At 39.2% G+C, this 19,290-nt stretch overlaps 1 protein-coding gene across 8 annotated transcripts in view; it reads right to left on the bottom strand.

The window, feature by feature from the left end:
• mef2d (myocyte enhancer factor 2D) overlaps positions 1-19,290 on the bottom strand; it is a 160,343-nt gene that overhangs the window by 101,250 nt on the left and 39,803 nt on the right. Inside the window, exon 1 of one of the 8 annotated variants that reach the window (XM_015378307.1) lies at positions 10,874-11,087. The exons of the other annotated variants lie outside the window; for them this stretch is intronic. The gene's annotated coding sequence lies outside the window, so the exon portion shown is untranslated. Of the gene's footprint in view, positions 1-10,873; positions 11,088-19,290 lie in introns of those variants that run through there. 8 annotated transcript variants of the gene reach the window in all.

Below are 19,290 nucleotides of genomic sequence, written 5' to 3'. Positions count from 1 at the left end.
AAACCTGCAGTTCTGCATCTAAAGGCATTTCAGTTCAGCCACGACGGGCATCTCAAAGCTTCAGCAGCAATCCTCTACATCTGATAAAGAAGATCCGTTGTGGCGATGGGTCGATCAGGGGTTAAGTGGTTTGCCACAGGGCACGTCATCCAGATTTTTCCCAACCAGTCGCAGTTTGTGAACTAGTGACCTTCCCTCTGACAACCTGCCTTGCAGTCCGCAGGCTGAAGCTGCCCTTGATATTACCGATACAACGCCTCAGATGCTTCCACTGTGAGCTGAATGTGTCAGGAGCAGCAGGAAAGGAGCACAGAGCTGTGATTGAGTTATGACTGACAAAAAAATATAAATAAATAAATACAGCAGGGGAGATGAGGGTATTTGGTCTAGACTGGGTCTGCGTCTGTACAGCTTTCAGTTGAGCAGCACAGAACGGGGAGCTGTGATGTAATCAGCTGATAATGAACATAAACCCTAAAGGGACAGGAAACAGCGCAGTCCTGAGGAAGATAATGAGGGACAACTGGACAAGAGGCAGATTTTCACATAATAAGATGTTGATTTTCTTAGTCTGCAGCTGCTCTGTTTGTAAAAAAAAAATAAAACATCTGCAAACTTTTTACTTTACTTGCCTAAAATAAAAAAAATCACCCACAATAAAATAGTATGCGAGTAAATTGGTGCTTAAGTCAAAGGCGATGGTGTCATGTGACCACATGATGTCACCCACCTATCTGGATGCTGACACCTGTCCACCATTAGCTTGCCTCAGCAGGGATTTCAGCAGCGTTTGTCATCAGAGGTGAAGAGGACATTCTGCAGCCTCCGTATGACATTGGGGTTGTCGCTGAAGGTGTGAAAGTTCTTAATGAGTTGCCATCCAAGCATGTGTGTGTGCTACGCTATCTGGCTTCAATCTCCAATTTAAGCAGAAACGATTCATGGAGATAAACCCAAAGAAAATAGAGCTCTTAGTCCGAGTCGTTCATTTGATCAGTCAGAAAAATTGGAACATTTTCTGTTTCATTTTAGTGGCAAATATAAAAAATATGTAAGGGAAATCAAAATCACAGGATTTGATCTAATTAGATTTAACTGTCGGACTGTTTGAACAGTTTGTTGGTCATTAATCTTGCTAAGGTGAAGAAAGATTTGTGCAGCAATGAAGTCTTCATTGTTTAATTTTTTGGGGGGCAAACAAAAAGGAGTATTTGCTCTAAAAATGCACCATAAAGAAATCAGATCCTTCAAAGGAGAATTTTTATCTATCTTTATTATATGTAGCAAAAAAATGTAATATTAAATTTTTATCAGATGATGTGAATTTTTTCTCTGAATTGTTTATTCATCCCCAGAATAGAGCTAATGAATGGGGATCATTTTGAATCCTTCAAATTTTGATTTTTTTTTGGATTTAACTATCAAGAAACCAAGAACACTATTTTCTCTGTTCTGCTTTTTAGATGAAATGAAATGGAAACATAGTCATTTACATTTGTCAAAGACCCTGAAGCTAAATTTAGAATTGATCAAACCTGAGATTAACCAGAACTTTGTACTGGCCAATTAAAGCTGGATTTAACATTTAATATTATGTAGTATTGTCTGTTATATTTCTTTTTTTATTTAATATCTCTGTTTCAAAAAGTATTGCTCAGTATCTTGGCTAAACTTGACTCTGTTATCCGTCCACTAATCTGGGGTATATGTATAGCATCCGGGGCGCGCATCTTTGGCTGCTCACACTCTGTTAACTGGAGCAGACTGGAACAAAGAGGTAACAGAGAGCTGGTATTTTAGTGGAAAGATTGTGCTGGCGAACGCAGCTCTGCTACAACAGAGGCCAAATAAGAAGGAAATCTTTTCTTTTTTTCTTTTTTTTTTAGTTCAGGAGTTAAAACTATCTGGTTGAACAAACCACAGCTCGCTTCACCTGTATTACATTCTGCATGGTACTGAAAACATTTAGAATAAAAGTAAAGTTTCTTAATTGGGGTGACCAGATATGACCTTTTCATTTCCTATACAATATCAATATCAATCTAAAAGATATCAGCATGAATTATTACTTTATTATTACTTATTTTATACTGTGGAATGTTAGAAAAAATTTGAAAAAGTAACTAAAAAACAGGGAAATAATGTCAACAAACAAATGACCCATGTAAAATTAACCAATAGGTTACAAAAACATGTAACAGAAGCAGAGAGTTTCTATCAGCATGAAAATAACTGAGGTTTTGTATGCTGGCTGATGTTAAAAACTAATCTGATATTAGTTTTTGGCTGATATTGGAATGTTATCCAATATTAATATCAGATCAGGACATGACTCGTTCTTAACAGCTAAAATGAAGAGAAAGTCAGAGTTAGAGGGGCTTTCTGGAATGTGTTCTTGTGTTGATATCTGCTATATAAAATGTGGTCAGAAAGGTTAAAAAAATCTATCAATCAATCTTATGCTCATACAATATGGAATGGACAAAACATTTTTAAATAAGGACATGAAAAGACCAGCCGGTACAAATGTTTGGGTTTTTCTTAGGTCTGTATATCTTAGGTCACCTTTTTCATTTCTATATTAAACTCATTTGCAAAAAGTTTGTTTTAATTTAAGGGGGTAAAAAACGTAAAAAACATTATTAGAGACTCAAAAAGCAAATGACTGATGATGGTTTAGAATTTGCATTTCCCTTACTGGCCACAGATTCATCGTTTCTCCAATGCTGAGCTCAACCAGGTTTCCGTTGACAACAACTACTTTACACTCTTCAGTGCGGACGCTGTTATTGAAGGAGGATGACTTATTTTAGTTATGCTTTACCTAAATTATAAGAAGGTTTGAGAGGCAACAGAGAGGGAAGAGGCTTTTTTAAAGGGAGAGACTACTTCCTATGGGACATGAACGCTAGACAGGATCCAGGAACAGCTGTTTGGTTTAATGGTTTTGAGCCTCAACATCAGAATGTCCTGCGGCATGCTAGGTTTGGAAATGTTAACAGCCTTTCAGGAAGTTAAAGGATATCACATTGTTGTGATGTCCAGGCTATACACGACATTTGCTAATATAAGTTGTCAAAGCAATTTTACAAATGTCATTATTAAGGTTTTGCTTTAAAGTGACGACACAACTCTGTTCCACTCTCTAACCACAACATAGCACGACGGCTATGATTTGAATTTAAATGGGGGACTATAAAAGTACTTCTTTTTTATACTGAGAAAGTTCTTTGTGAATATATTTGTGGATTGAAATGAGCTGCGTATTCAGCTTTCATTGGGTTAACATTTTGTTTTAGTTAACTCTTTCTTTAATTTTTGGTGTAATTTTTAGAGGGGAAAAAAGGGAATATTTGCTCTAAAAATAAATCTAAGAATAAAGAAATTGGATATTTCAAAGGAGGATTTTGACCTATCTTCATTATATATAGCAACAAATATGTGATATTAAATATTTATCAGATGATCTGAGTTTATCTCTGAATTGGACATCATCATGTTTAATTATCCTCAGGATAGAGATAATGAATAGGGATCATTTTGAATCCTTCAAATTTTGATTTTGTTGGGGGGTTAACTTTTTGTTTTAATATCAACTTTAAAACTATTTTCCCAATATCAAACTTTTTAACTTTCATTTACTTTCATTGATCATAAAATGTCTCAAAACCTCTTTGACACATTTTACACTGAATAGAACCTGAGTCATAGCAATCATTCATTTGCAGTCCGACAAAGGCTTCATCTTTCAGATATTTACTAATTTCTTTATTCATGTTGGCATGGAACATTTACAACATTTTGATTCCCCATAAAATTCAAATATAATCTTTTTTTTCATACTTCTTAATCATGCAGTAAAACTGAAGTTGCTTTATAAGGTTAAGAGGCAAACTTTTTTAAATGTAGGACTGAATAGGTAAAAATTATTGCATGATCAATAACAACATGGTGTGATTGAACATGCAAAAACATCATTCAAGGTAACAGCGAAGAATATAACTGTTCATATCATATGGCAGGCCTTGCTGGAAAAATATTACAGAAGCAATCTGCAACAAGAGTTCTGGGCTTCATATTTCAAGATGAGGGCAGATTGCCTGGATGAAGCAGCTGAAGCCATGACCTCTGCAGCAAAGCATGAAAATGACTGATCTCTACCTTAGGCTGAGATTGGAAGATCAATATTTCACCCATAATAATATATCACTCTATTCTCAATCAAACAAGTCTGACATGACATTCAAAACATAAGACAAACAACGCGTTCGAGGCTCCTAACACTTCGCATGAAATACAATAAACAGGCCTCCAAGGTTAATGTATTCTGATGAGTTTATTTATCAAAAAAGAAAGTAAACGCTGCGATTAGCATCATCTTGTTCTTATAGTTGAAGACGTTGGGCTTGAAGTATGGGGGGAGGCATGCTGAAAACCCTCATCTGACCCACTGAGGCTCAGTCTGCGGCCCAACCTTGAGGGTGTTCTGCCAGCACCAACTGTTTGATATTTACAGCCTGTTGCCTCATGTTCCCGGATGATCTTTGAACGAAGTTCACGCCACACTCCAACTTTAAGTCACCAAGTAGGCATGTATGCAATAACAACAAACCCCTATGGTGGAATTGGAGGTGGGAGCTCCAGAAAGGGGAGCGAAAGCGAGGCACTGGAAAAACCATGACGGGAGGGAAGCTGCTGGCCTGACATCTGAGGCTTGGCGAAGGATTGGGATTGTGCTCGTACATCTCTGCTGCCAACCCTGGCAGTGGAATATGATCTCTCTTTCCCTCTCTTGCTTCTAACCAATCATGGGTAGGACTTTGGAGAGGTGGGCTGATCTATTGCAAGGGCAGCACTTCAGAGGTGATAGTGGTGTTGGTGGTTTGGGGGAAGGGATGGGACAGGAGGGGCAGTGGAGGGGGATCTTTTCCTCTCAGCTGCTAATTTACGCTTCCATCAGTGGTGCAATCTGCACCGGCATGTATGCAGACACCAATATATATATATATATATATATATATATATATACATATATAGTGAATCGAAAGAAAAACATACCCCTACAGGCTGAACACAGGGTGCCCTTACTGTCACTGATCTGCTGTTTGCGGTCATAGCCTCTAGCGAGAACGCAAACAAAAACACCTGCTAATACCTGTCATACACTCATGCATACGAGTTCACACAATGCTGTCTTTTTTTTCCTGAGGCTGAAAAAATGTGCAAAACAAAAGGTTTGGTCCACAGGCTGGATTTCCCTATACTTAACCTTGATTGTTGACTTGTGGAGACTTTGTTGTTTCTCCTGCTGTGATGTAACCTGACTGGTCCAACTGCATAGTCTATGCAGGTAAAGGTGAAGGCAGAAAACACGGCCGCATCCACACCTCTCCTTGTTAGGAGAGCTGAGAGGAGGAGCAAGAGTAACAATGGGGGATACGAAGTGCAAGAAAAGCACACATGTTCTAGCTTAGCATATTCAGAGGTAAGGCATATAGATTGATGTTTGAACCACTCAAATGTTCCAATAATAGGGATACAAAGGAAAGTGTTTCTATTCTTTGTAGAGTCTTGTGTTAATTACTGCTGTAAGTTGGGTTTATAGTCTGTGTACTCTAGGTAACAATTCATTTCGGTTACTAAATTAGTAGATGATTTTTAAGCTTGTCAGAGAAAAGTGCCCAGAGTAGAAAATCTTTATTTTACCTCAGAAATGATTAGATTTGATCAACACAGATACATCAATGTTGAACATCTAATACCAGATACACTGCACAGTTCACTGTATTACAGGAATATAAAGGCCAGTTTTTGATATCTTAAACTGTATCCTGTTAAGGATAAAGTGAAATATGCTTTTTTTTCGGCCCGCTCTTTCCCAAATGTGATTCCTATCTTTCCACAGAGATAAAGGCAGCACTATAGGGAACCACTTCATGGTGGGGACTAGGAGTGTAAATAATAATCGTTTTGTATCGAAGCATCGATAAAACAGCCGACGATCCGATGCATCGATACGTCCGCAAGAGAATCGATTCAAGTTTTTTTTTTTTTTCTCCGGTCTATTTTTATCCATTTGCTCCTGGGCGTAATTCTCCCTCCCGTGCTGCGGTGGCGCTAAACCTATTTTGCCCTCCTACCTCACTTCCTGGTTATACTCTTACAGCAGTGTGTTGCAGTGAGCTTGACACAGACATTTTTGATTTATGCTCAGTATTGAAGCGTGGTCTGCGCTACACGCTGTGGGTCTAGATACGGCCGAGGCAGAGAGGAAGTGGGGGCGAGTTTAGTCAAACGACGGAGGGACATGGGGGCCAAAAAGGGCGGAGATCCAGGTGGAAAAAGGGTCCCAGCGTTCTCGTGCACCTCGCTCTTCTAGCGGGCCAAACTTTACGAGTTGTTTTCCGCAATTTCGGTCATAAAAACAAAACAAGCTGGCCTCCTGTCTGCAGCACTGTTTGCGGTCAGCTACAATTGGGGAGAGGAGCAGCGGAGCGTCTGTGGAGGGGGCGGGGACATCTGGAGCCGAGGTATTGCATTGCACTCATTGCACTGATTATTGCAGTATTTTTTTTATGCAACTTTTCTACTTCTGTTATTTGCTGTTGTTTCTAAAAAAAAAAAAAAAAAAAAGCATAACGATATTACAGCTTTCATTGATTTATTTCAAACTTGAAACTTTGTTTAGCCTGTATGGTATAAAAAAAAAAATCAACCGATTAATCGAAACGAATCGTATCGTGGTGTATTCTTGAGTAGCGAAAATAATCGAATCGCTGGGTCAGGAAATCGATACTGAATCGAATCGCCATGATGGATGTGATTTACACCCCTAGTGGGGACCTGGAAAGCCATAAGAACGCGCCAAAGACAGCGTTCTGAGGCACGCATGGCCTCAGTAAAACCGTTGATGTATGCAAAGAACGGTTTCTACTGAAACTGAAATCTCAATTGCAATGTAACTGTAGTTGACAATAAAGTTAATTGATTGATTTTGCTTAACATGCATTTGTCTGAGAATCAGTAGGTCTCAGTTACTCACCAGATTCTGAATAATAAATCTATTATAGTCAATTAAAAAAAGTCTTTATTGGTTTGGAATGATACATTTAAAATCAATAGTTGTGGCTTGATGTTAGAATTTAAGTCATAAGGGGAAAAAAACTTTTCCCCCCATTACCCTAAAGTTTCATGCTAGAAACAGCAGTTTTATGATGGACAGAAATGCCCTCAATGCGCAAGGCTAATGACATCAAAAGTGATGCTTCAGGAAAAAGGGAGGGAGAACCACACAAAAGTATGCCATTACAAGCTAAACATGCTCTACTACTGTACGCCTCCTATAAAAGCCAGACAAGCAAGATCAGGAGGACCTAATGACGCCTTAAAAATAGCTCTTTATCTGGAGTACTACCGGGTTTATTTTCATTTATGCAGGTGAGTGGGAGGAGGAATGTTGAAGTTTTGGCCAAAACAGCAGTACCTGCATATTTATCATGTTTGCCACAAAAACGTTTCCTGAACTTTATCCGCTATTAGATGTGAAATTGCAGGCTCTGCAAGTTTGTTAGATGTGTTCTGTAACAAAAAAAAAGACCTATTACATGCATAAAAATATGAAATCCTGAACTGATGTTCTCCTATAGAAACATTTAATTGCATTTTTGAGGAAAAATAAAAACATAATCTGGATCATGATATGTGCTTCTTAGGGTTTGAAGGCATGAGATCATTTTGGCAAAGAGGAATCCTTTAATCTTACAACAGGGGAACCATCCAGGGTGGCTGTGTTGTCAAGACACGCTTTAAAACAACTGTCCAACGGCAGCTTGGAGACCCACCAATCTGTCCACACATAGTGCTTTAATAAAGCGGCAGGAAATAAAGCAACATGATGGAAAAAGCAACTCTCTTTAAACAATGTCAGCACTAATCAACATTTTTTACCTACACACATAACCATGTTGCGTTGCTTTTGCTTCTTTGTCAAGTTTTATTTTTTGCAGATCATCAAGTTAATCTTAATATCAGGTACAAAATGCAAAGAATAATGAAACCATTTCAAAGAAAATAATCAAATCCAAACTGAACGTGAACCATGTAAAAATATTAACCCCTCCTCCATATTTTATCATTTATCAACCAAGATGAATGAATAGGTTAGGGTTTAACCCCACAAGCCCGTCTCAATGTCGATTAATGCAGTAAGAAACATGTAGAATTGAGATATCTCTAAAAGAGGGTTTCTATGACAACATCAAGGAGGGCAAAATACTTCCTAATGCAACACATCATAGTCAGTTCCAAACAGTTCCAAACGTGAGAAAAAACTTCTCTGACAACCCTGAAAGGTTCATACAGACATCTCTACATTATTGGAGCCGTTATTCATAAACACAGAAAACCTTTGACTTGGGCTCAAACAATAAATCGGATTAATCATGGTTAATCGATCATTTAATTAATCGTCAACTAATTTAGTAATGGATTAATTGTTAACTGGAGTATAGAGACTGTAAAACATGGCTTTAGTTGACAGATCAAACCACTAAGATCAGTAATTATATCAAAATTGTAAAAAAATATATATAAATATTTTGTATTTAAGATAAAAGAAAATGTTTTCGTCTATCAATATGCTCTATTAAGAACTACTCAAGTGGAAAAGTTTTAGTTTCAACTGGTTTAATTTAGTAAAAATTCTATAAGGGACTTTTACCTATCCGATTATTAATCGATCAATGGAAAAAATAATTGACAGATTAATTGATTTGCAAAGTAATAATATAATTAAACTTTATTGATCTCACATTGAAGAAATTTAGCTCTTGATTTAAACCCACCCCCTTAGGGAGCAGTGGGCTACCATCGTGGGGCGCCTGGGAAAGAATCGGGGGTAAAGGGTCTTGCTCAGAGAACCAGAGTAGCAGTCTCTGGGAGTGGGTTTTGAACTCAGAACTTCAGCATTCCAAGCTCTATGCCCTGACCACTTGGCAGCCACCCCAAATACTTAGTTGCAGTCTACCATTGACCCTTTGCTGAAGTACAAAGTCTAGAGAATTGCATCAAGAGCACATCAACAAGTCATCTGGAGGCTCACAAAAGAACATCTGAGAACTACTGAGCATCACTTACCTCTAATAACGTGAGTGATTACTGCTCATCAATAAAAAAAGAGACTTCGCAAAAGTGACTTCCACTGGAAATTTTCCAAAGCCAGAACCGAGGCTGACCCCAAAAACCAGGTTTTCTTTTACATTTCCACACACAAAAAAACTCATCTTAATGATCCCCAAACCTAAACCAGGTACAAGACTTAGACTTAGACTGATTTATTTGTCATTTTGTTTACACAAGTGTAAAAACAAAAAGAAATTTCATTTGGAAACAGCTCTCTGGACAATTTCATCTTTTTTAAATGACTTTTCCCCCTACCATTCTAAAAAATAATGTTTTCAAATAAGAATTGCATTAAGCTTAAGCTTAGTTGGGCTAAACAGCATCACAAAGTCAAAGAATGGCTAAAGGAAAATCCAAAAATTTTCCAGACTGGCCTAAAATCAAACTGTAATACTGTCATGACATTAAATAGGCCTTTCATGTGGGAAAACACTCCAATGTAGCTGACTTAAAACAATTCTGGAAGGAAGAATTGGCCAAAATTCCCCCACAGTGATGTGAAAGACTTGCTGCCAGTTAATGCCGGTGCTTTAGTAACATTTGTTACCGCCAAAGGTGGCACAACCAGTTATTAAACGTAGGGCGTTCCTGCATTTCTGGTTTGGTAAGCCCATAGCTCCTTATAATTTAACCACAAATTTAAAAGCAACTGATTTAATACAAAAAGCATTGCTTTTCTAATATTAAAGGCAATACACATCTACAATGCTTTAAAATGGAGAAAATGCTTTAATTTAGTTAACCTTAGAAAACATTTTCTCTTTATTTCAAGTGTCTGATTCATTTAGACCAAGGGTCTGCAACCTACGTCTCCAGAGCCACATGTGGCTCTTTGGACCATCTGCTGCGGCTCTTAATAGTACCTAAAATGTATATAAAGAGCTAAATAATGTACTACAAAATAAATACCAGTCTTAAAAGCTTTAGTGTTTTTTATAAAAATGGATAAGAAGGACATTAAAAGAACCAGAAATATGTTTTTAGAGTCACTTTCCTTTTAATTATCTTGGAATTTATGTTTTAATATTATTTTAAAAGATAAAATACATACATTGTTGGCTGTTTAAGATGGAAACTAATTTCCTATACTAGATAATAAAGAAACAAACAAATTGTTTTTCTAAAAAGTTATCTACTTTGCGCCTCTAAACAACTTTTACTTGGTCGGACTCGGGGCAAAATGGTTCTTTGGATATGAAAGGTTGCAGACCCCTGATTTAGACAAATGCCATAGTCATAACTATTGAATAAAATTATTTGTCAATAAAGAAACAGGTAACATATTGTGAGCTGCATGCATTTGCCAATAAATCACAGCAGAAGCACTGCTTCTGCTCCAGGATTTGAGGCCGGTGTCAGCTCGGCGAATGACGATGTTCAACAGGCCACACTGCTAGTCACCTCACACTCCCTACTATCTGCCCCATAAAGTCCTCAAAGGCGCCAGCAGCCCACCACCCAACTGAAGGCTTCAGGGACTGATAAGAAAAGAGAAGAAGCCTAACGTGTTTCTAAGTTTCTTTCCTGAGAAGTTAAAAACAGGCGAAAAAGAGTAGAAAGTCTGGGAGAGCTGCCAAGAACGCAATAGACTGGGAACTTTCCTTTTAAATCGCAGTTTTGTTTACGTGTATTTACGTGATGCAGAGTTCATCTCAGTTCAAAACATCTCCATTATGCCAAGAGTCTGTCTTACCGTCAAAGAATGGATTGAACAAAAAAAGAAGATCAGGCTGTCTGGTTCCACGATAGAGGACGTTCTTTCTTATGGTCCAATCATGAAATATTCAAAATCAAATATCACTGAGAGACACTCTTTCAAAAATAAATAAATAAAGGGTCCAACTTAGAGCAACACATGTGCTTCTCTTCCACCAACTGCTGAGGTGACAACTGCTGGTGAAACGCCGCACTCTGGGCGTCCCAAATTACTGCTCTCACCGGACACCCCACGCCACCATCAAAAACCCCCTCCCCTGCCGTTCCTGCTTCTTGTTAGCTCCCCCCTCCTCTTGGCAACCACCCATCACAGTCACACAGTACATTAATCTCCACCCGGCTCACCCGTAAGCCCCTCCCAGGTCACCCTCTGCCCTAATATGCCTTCAGCAACTGCCACCAATTCATCAGCGTCCATGAAGGCAAACTGGGAATGAGCGCATGCTCCCTCCAAAGGTACATAAACGCCAATGTACTTAAAGTTGTGTATTTTTCATTGGTGGAACAAGTCAAATTATACTAAAATTGGTAGGATTGGAAGGTTTTCATACCATCGTATTTAGTTTTAGAAGGATTGATTCAGCAGATCTACAAGAAAGTAACTTGTTTGAGTATTTAACAGTAAATGTCAGCATTTTTTCCATTTCTGTGGGTTTTGGGAAGTTGGCTAAACAAGAACAGGAACCTTCTGTGTATACATGAGCATGTGTGTGGCCTGAGAGTGACAGGAGCAACTACAGTCCCCCTGCTCACTGTGTCAGATCCTCGTCTATCCCAACCCACATGTGTGAGCGTACATCTTCCATTTGGATCATGAACTGCTGGCAGCGGGGTGGCAGCTGCCTACATAACTTTTGTTCCGCTGGACCTTTAAAGGCCAGCCCCCCCCCACTTCGCTTCAACCTGACCCCCTAAAATTTACACACACACAAGCTTGCATGCTCAGCTGTCGGAGAGTTTGACATGCTGGTAAGGTCTTGTGCTGCTCAGCCAGAACTTTCAACATCCGAATTTCAAAATGACTCCACTTACTCAATCCATCGGAGGCATTCTTCATCTGATGGCGGGAAGTAAGAGTCGCCCTGACGAATTCAGTACCGGCAGATGACCGCTAACAGGACTGTAAAAGGAGAGACTGGAGCCACTTACGACACAGACAGAACTTCCCAAGCAATGAATCTCAGCCTGAGCCCTTTCCTGACCTTGAAGTCTCTAAGGGGGCCTGAAGGGTGTGGGAAATGGAAGGCCAGGAGTCTGTTAAACAGTTGTGCCTCAGAGTTTCCACTCAACACAGCGAATAAACGAAGGGATGCAGGCACGTAATTGCCAAGCCTAATGCAAGGGATAAAAATTCCACAGGCAAATACCGTCCAAAAGCAAAAACATAAGGAGAAATATAAAAGAAAGACCAAAAAAACAATGTTTTTATTCAACTGCCCATGAATGGGAAACAATATACAATACTTCAAAACTCTGCAATCACAATGTCAGACCTCTAAAGACGAAATTGCTCCCATAACAAACACCAGTGCTTAGATGCCCTTATCTCCCTGCACGTTCTCAAGGTTTCCCCCCCTGCCGGCCATCCACATTTGTCATCAGAGTGCACGGCTGCCGGGGGCCCACCGTGTTCGACGCAGAGTCTTGGCCGGGAGCCCAAAATGGGGATCTATAAGGGCTACCTCAGCTCACCCTAACAGAAACAAAAGCATTTGCCAAGACTGTGTGGTGCAGGCTACATGTGGTGGGGATCCGGCTCACAGGAGAGGTGGGGGTGGCTCAAACACTGAGCAAGGAAAATCTTTTCTCTCTTTATCAGAACAGTGAGGAGACGCTGCTCCTTTGCCCACGGGCAAGTGTATTTATGTTGAAAGGAAACACAAGAGCGCATAAGCATCAGCTTTTGCAAAGATAAACAATCCATCCATGTTGCTCTAAGTCCTCACCAACAGTTGAGGAAAAAGGCAATGAGATTACATTAGTGAAGAGTTTCCCATTGAAGGTCTGCCACCTAAGAGATGGGCGATGACAAAGAGGAACTCAAGAGAGCTTGTTACACACAAGCTTATTTGGTACTGTGTCTTTGTGCATAATGATTGTTAGGTTAGAGAATAAACATGGTACGCTTTTGAGAGTCTGACAGTGAATAGCCTGATTATGCTAATCTGTTTCCCTCCAGAGGATGGGGTAAATTAAAAAAAGTGACAAAGCTTTTCTCTGGTGTGGCACCACAGAGAACATCTCTCTAGCGTGTGACCTACATTGTTGAGGAATCCTCCACATTTAAGTCACCCTCTTAACAAATCACCCAGCATAACAAAGCTAAACAGATAAATGTTTCAAATAAAATAATACGCATCCAATACGACAGGGTGCTTCTTTTTCCAACGGTAGCTTTGATTTACTTAAAATTTTCTTGAAGTGTTTGGGATTTTTTTAAGTATAGAAGAGTTTTCCATTCTTCTTATAACATTGATAAAAAAAAAAAAAGCAAAGGATGCATATTTGGGAAATTTAAACAGCACAAGGTTAAATCTTTAATTTCACTAAAAGCCATAAAGAAAACCCAACAGATGGGCTAAGCCTCTGTCAATATCTCTACAAAAATCTAGTATATGGAAAGAACAAACTTCAGGAACACAGATTTTGCCCTTTTATGTCATGCTTTGAGTTTCCATCCATCATCTACTTGGGGCCCATTAGTGAAGACGGGGTCCTTTTGTTAGATTCAGCCACCGTTTTGCAGTGTAGCTGATACAACAAACATAGACTTGAACTGAACTCACAGAATGTTCCCATCGTAGTCAGCAGAGAATGAGCCGCAGCAAATCATTATCTGTAAACCTCATTTTTTCTGTTTATTAGAAGTCTGACAAAACAAAACCTCTTTTTTTCTCAGCTCATTTTTGTCTCTCTCTCCACTCTGACTAACCTTCTATGAAGCCCATTTAACAAAAAAAAAAACTCTTAATGTTTTCCAACAGCAAAGCATCAAGTTCTTATTAAAGAGACGTGGACAGCTAACACACCAGGTGAACCTTGCTATTAATGAGCTGAATCTCCTTTTGGCCTTCAGAACATAACTGTTAATGGTCTACAATCATTACTTGTTGGAAATATTATGCATTTTGCTTTGCATGGACCTTATGGTAGGGCTGGGCGATAATTCAATAACGATATATATCGATTGATAGACGTGTGGCGCAATAGAAAAAAAGCAGGTCGATAAAAGTTCGATAAAAAAAACGCAGTTTTCCTTCCTTCTCATTGTAGCCTAGCATGTAGGTTTATGCTAGTCACTACTTCCTCCCAAGCAATCACAATCGCGGACCCAGGCACGCCGTCACAAAGCGCCGCCCTCTCAAACCACAACACAGAGCACATGAAGATGTCGCAGCAAGGAGAGGCGGAGGAAATTGTTCCAAAGAAGGGTTTTTGTAGTTCGCCAGTTTGGCAGTATTTCGGTCATGGCAAGTCGGACAAAAAACAAACCACAGTCATCTGTAAAATTTGTAGGGAACCAGTGAAAACGAAGTCTGATAACGCAACCAATTTTTTTTTATCATCTCGGCCGCTCACACCCGCAGGAGTACGAGCTGTGTAGGCCACGGCGCGCATCTGCGTCGTCCTTCGAGGAATGTTCGGGAATTTCGGGAAAATATATATATATATTCAGTTCTGGGCAGTTTCCCACGTAGTTCTAACAATTGAGATAAAAATGCTGAGGGGCCAGAAACTTCAAAGTAATAAAGCAGGTTAAAGCAGGAAACTAAGCTGAACCAGGTTCAGCTTAGAAGAATGCGGGCGGGGGGAGGGGGGGTGTCCATTTATTTATTTGTTATATTTATTTTGGTCACTTTTCTGGTCACTTTAGTTTATTCTTTGTCAGTATTTCATAACATAACTCAGGTCTTTTAAGCTATTTTTCTTTAAAACAATTCTGTTATGGTTAAAAAAGTTGGTTACACAAAGATTTAATTGGAAGTCTGTGTTTGTGTTCTTTATGAAAAAAATATTGCTAAATGAAATCATTTAGCAATATTATAAAAAGTCCAGGCAGAGCTGCACATAAAATATGGTTTCAAATCTTTTCAATAATTATCGATATCGATCAATATGCATTTTTTTTTATCGATAAGCTTGTTTTCTATATCGCCCAGCCCTACTTATGGCTGCATATTCATTGCTATAATTCAGCCCAAACCCACACTGCCCCCTGCTAGAATGAGATTGGTGAACTAAGGAGGCCACTAGATTACAATGAACTTATCTTCAAGTCAGAGAAAAGTGTTTTGCAGAATTTGACCTTTGTGACATATTGGATTATCTTGCTGGAAGGTGGATAACAGATAAAAGGCTGTGCATGGCCAGTAATAACTCTCAAGCAGGCTCTGTTGTAGTGCTGTATGTGTGCCAAGAAAACGTACACCACACCATTATATCACCAACAACGTTCTGAACCATTGCTACAGGGCAGGATTGATCCATCAGTTTAAGATGCTTCCCAAATCAGAACAAATCAAATCAGGTACGTACTTTACGTTAAGCTTGGCCTGCACTGTAGAATATTTTCAATTGTTGCACGCAGCTAGCTAAAACTGTACGATTAAACCGCAGGGTTTAAAAGTTCACAGATCACGATGCATGTATTTACACTGGACGGCCCAACGCTCTGATTCAATCTAACTGCTCACACTGCACGTTCAAAAATCACTCTGCGCCGAGAGATGGCGCTGGTTGGACTCGTCAATCTGGAAGAAGAAATCTGTTGTTTGCGCGTGCAGCGCTTGAGGTTCTGGTAAATGGGCTCATAGCTCTGCTCCAACAGCAGGATTTGTCCATGAACACCTCACAAGGGCTGACTTGATTTCAAACATGTTGAACTTTCTTCCAACCTTACGATTCCTCATCGGGAGGTGATCGTGAGTGGCTGATCGTCCCTGGCTACCCTTGGTATACTACAGGATGCACTATGAGGCTTAAACTCTGCCCCTCCAAAAAACTTCTCGCATAACTGGAGAATAAGCCTGAAAAGGGTAAAAAAAATCGTACAGTGTATGTCCAGCTTTAGTCATTGCTGCATATCATAGTATTTGAGAGTAACTGCTTACATTTTTATCTTCTGTTTCTGGAAGTTTACTTTTTTTGGCGTAATCTGCTCCAATGCAATCATTTCTGGAGGGTGGCAGATGAAACAGTGGCTACCTTTATGGATGTATGGGAGAAAATAAACACCTAGTTATAGAGGAGGAGCTAAATAGGTCCTCAAGAGGTAGTGAGTTGGCTGATCTGACTGACTGAAGACTCACAAAACGTGCCATGTTTAGAGATGGAGTTTGGGGCAGTGGAGCTGTTAGCAAGAAGCTAAGCAGGTGTGCCAAAAAAGAATAGATCAACTCCTTCTCATTCTGATATTTGCAACTGGAAAAAAAGGAGTAGTTCTGTAATAAAGTGCCTGCAGTGATTTTGTTTTTGACCAGCTGTGAAGCGGTGTCTGATTCACCCACTGGCCAGTAAAAGTTTGGTTACCATAGCGAATGAACAGCAGCCAGAAGGGAGAGGAAACGCTGCTGACGAAGGAGCTACATTCACCTCTTAGACTGACAGGCTCTGGTGCTTGGACATGAACTAATGTGACAGGTGGACTTCTCTCTCAGGTGCTGTTTCATATCCTGACATGAGGAAAGATGATAGTCATCAATATCCTCTACGCAACGAAAATGGAATTCTCCTTAATCCTAATCTTGATTTTTGATAGAAAGGTTCAAATCGATTACCAGTTACTAATAAATAAACAGTTCAACAGGTAACATAATTGATTTTTCTCCCATACATTGATAGAACCATTTTGAAGCATTAAAATAGAGAAGAGTTCCCCTTGCAAATGTTTACAAAAGTCAAAGTCTTTAGGAAGGTCAACTTTAAACTTGTTTTAAACTTAAAAAAAATGTCAGGAAATTTCGTTTTCTCCGTTTCACTAAGTCTTCACTCTCCCAGTCTGTGTAGGGTTGGCATCTTCCAGCCCCTGGAGCTGTCACAGTTAAAGGCTAAAGGTCAAGAGCAGCAAGACGAGCCACAACAGACGCAGCAACTTGTTCCCTTCAACTGTCTCCTTCAATCAGCCGCCGCCACAAAGGCTCCAGCCTGGACCCGCATCATTAAGAAGCTGCAAGGCTTCCATCTGTTGCTTCTTTAATTCATCACAAAGAATTCATTATATTACATGTACATTATAACACCTAATAAGAGTAAAATTAATAATACAGTTGTAACTTCAGACAAATCCCAATCTATGCAGACAAAATAGAGGCTCCCTTGTACACAATTTGCTTTTCAGATGTGTTAATTTAACTGTAAGCCTTCTGTCTTCATGCCAAGCGAGTTTAAGTAAAACAGAAGCTTGCTGTGTTCTGCTAATTAAAGCTCTGTGCTTTTTTTTTCTTCACCATATTTTAATCTATCAACTAAATTAAAGCTATAAATCACTCAACACCTGCAACTCCCACGCCAACCTGACTGTCTGGAGTGTAGAGAGATGGGCTTACGCTGAGAAAAATAAGAGCCAACGTGAAATCGCATTAAATCGATGTCATTTTTACAAAAGTGATGGAAGGTTTAGAGGCGAAACTTTGTTATATGGAAAGTTTATCCAGCAAGACATCGTTATTATTTTTAGGACTGAAACAATTGATTTAATTGTGATTAATCGATTATTGAAGTGATCATCAACTAATCTAATAATCGATTAATCATTAACTGGAGTATAGAGACCTGAAAATATGCCCACCTTGAGCAGCAATTATACCAACATTATATAAACTATGTAAACATTTAGCATTTAACAAGTAAAAAATGTTTTGTCTTTCAATATGCTCTATCCAGAACTCCTCAAGTTTCGGCAGGAAGTCATCCTGCAAACTGGATTTTTGGCCTTCTCCCCCTGGAAGGATTGTTTTGAGCTTCACACTGAGCAGGGGATTAATCTCCACACGACACGTTCAAGTTCTCCTGAAAATCTAAGTGGCAGTCCGCTCCATTGCTCCTCAAGGAACCAACCAAACCTAAAACCTGTCCGCCCTCCAACGAGCCCCCCAATCTCTGGATAAACGCACACCGACTGGATTCCGGGAAGAGAACCTTTTTCTGCTAATGTGAGTCCCGTTCATCTCTGATTTTTGCAGGACGTTGTTCAAAGTTCCCATGGACCCTGAACTAACCTCTGAAGTTCCCTTCTCACTTCCAGTTCCGGTTCACCAGCTCTCTGAGTTACCCTGGATCAACCTTATTGATTATTTCAATAAACCTGTTAAACTTTAACTCTGGTTGTCTGTGTGGTTTCCTGCATGAGGGTCAGATCTCTTAGAACATCATGACACCCACTGCTCCCCAAGGGGATGAGTCAAATGCAGAGGTGAATTCCTCCAGTCTGAGATTAATAAAGTTTTTATTATTATTTTATTTTTATGTGACCACAAAGTTAATAAACAGGTTATATTTAATGAGATTTGGAAAATTAATGTAATGGAGAGAAACTGAAGGCATTTTTTTGGTGAAGTGGTTTTATAATAAAATGTATAAAATAGGGGTAAGTTCCTCTACTAAGTCATTGGGAAGATCAATATTGAACTTGTTTTAAGTGCAAAATGTCAAGACATGTTTTTCTCTCCATTTCACTGAATATTTAGTCTCCCAGTTTGTGGAGGCCTCTTGTCTTCCAGTCCGAAGCACAGTTTAAATTAAAGTTAAAACTTGTTCCATGCTAGCCTGAAACATTGAAACCATTGATGGTATCAGAGGGATGTCCCAATCTTATAATGATAATGAAAATTAATTCGATATAAGCCAAAAACAAAACATCTAAAATGACAAAATAAGTAATGAAAGTATATATTAGTCGTACTGATATCATATTAGATCAATATCGATGTCGGAAATTAAAAAGTTGTATCGGGAAATCCCTGGTAACCAGCTGAATCTTCGCAGGGACTATTAGGATCCTTTGCTGTCTCTCTAAACTTAAAGAAAAGTGACCCAAAAGCAACTTATTTTGCTGATTCCTCTACAGGTTAAAAAAATTAAAGGATTTTTCTGATTTGCATCTGTTTAAAATGATGAAATTTGTTGTTTTTTTTATCTAGAATATGCCCTATGCACCATTCCACTACTTCCTGAACTTAAGGCAGCTCCTTTGTTTCCTGTATTTTTCTACAGAATGAACTGATTAATCCAGGTGTATGTTTGGCCATGGTTACCGGGGTCAGGCACACCTGGATTAATCAGTTCATCCAGTAGAAAAATACAGGAAACAAAAGAGCTGCCTTACGTGCAGGAAGTAGTAGATTTATGCTCAGAGCCCTGTCGCTACCCGATCCGTACCGGTAGCACGATCCGTAC

The sequence above is a fragment of the Cyprinodon variegatus genome, unplaced genomic scaffold, assembly GCF_000732505.1.
Source record: "Cyprinodon variegatus isolate N-32 unplaced genomic scaffold, C_variegatus-1.0 Scaffold0, whole genome shotgun sequence".
Classification (NCBI taxonomy): domain Eukaryota; kingdom Metazoa; phylum Chordata; class Actinopteri; order Cyprinodontiformes; family Cyprinodontidae; genus Cyprinodon; species Cyprinodon variegatus.
This window is presented reverse-complemented; position numbering and strand designations above follow the sequence as displayed.